The sequence below is a fragment of the Sorex araneus genome, chromosome 2 (assembly GCF_027595985.1).
Source record: "Sorex araneus isolate mSorAra2 chromosome 2, mSorAra2.pri, whole genome shotgun sequence".
NCBI lineage: Eukaryota > Metazoa > Chordata > Mammalia > Eulipotyphla > Soricidae > Sorex > Sorex araneus.
Genome location: NC_073303.1, coordinates 218765577 through 218766694, shown reverse-complemented (window position 1 = coordinate 218766694; position 1118 = coordinate 218765577).

Here is a 1118-nt window from a genome sequence, read left to right as displayed (position 1 = left end):
TACCTGATGTACTACTGCTCTAGCCCTTGACAATTGGTTATTTAAAAATTTTTTTTAAACTTTATTTAAAAAAATTTTAAAGACCCATGATTTACAAAGAAATTGGTTAATTAATTAATTAATTAATTAGCTTTTTGGGTCATACCGGCAATTTACAGGGGTTCCTTCTGGCTCATGCTCTCAGGAATTACTCCTGGCTGTGCTCGGGGGATCCTATGAGATGCTGGGAATCTAGCCTGGGTCGGCCACGTGCAAAGCAAACACCCTATCCACTGTGCTATCGCTCCAGCCCTGAAATTGGTTATTTTAAAAATCTCACCAACACTAGGGGTAGCCAGTCAGGGAGATGATGGAAATGACTAAGAGGCAGGGATAACAAACATACACAAGGGAACACAGGAGAAGAAACTTTCTTTTTTGATCCAGTAGTCACCTTCTCGTTGACCCTGTCACTTGTGCTCTGGCAAATGGCAGAAAAAGCAGTAGTTCTCAGTCACATGTGCTTGGCAGGAGAAAAAAAAAGTCAGAGGGATGAAGAATAGGAAGGACCAACAAGGGGAGGCAGATGACAGAGCATCAGCAACAGTCCACCACTCAAGACTTAGAGTGATAGAACCAGCAAGAGGCCAGTGTGGAGCAAAGACTGCATACATGGGAACCAGTGAAGAACCAGTGTGAGGCCTGAACACAGGACTCCAGGAGAGTCAAAACTACTTCCTTTATAACAGCTGCATAGTATTCCATTGTGTAGATGTACCAGAGTTTCTTTAATCAGTCATCTGTTTTGGGGCACTCTGGTTTTTTCCAGATTTTGGCTATTGTAAACAGTGAAATGATGAAGTCATAAAATTTGCATATAAGTGGATCAACATGGAAAATATCATGTTAAGTGAAATGAGTCAGAAAGAGAGAGACAAACATAGAAAGATCGCACTCATTTGTGGAATATAAAGTAACAGAGTGGAAGACTAACATCCAAGAGTAGTAGAGATAAGGACCAGGATGTCTGCCCCACAGCTTGGAAACTGGTCTCACATGCTGAGGGAAAATGCATCTGAGATAGAGAAGGGAACACCAAGTAGAGGATGTTGGGAGGACGCATTCGGGTTGAAAGACGC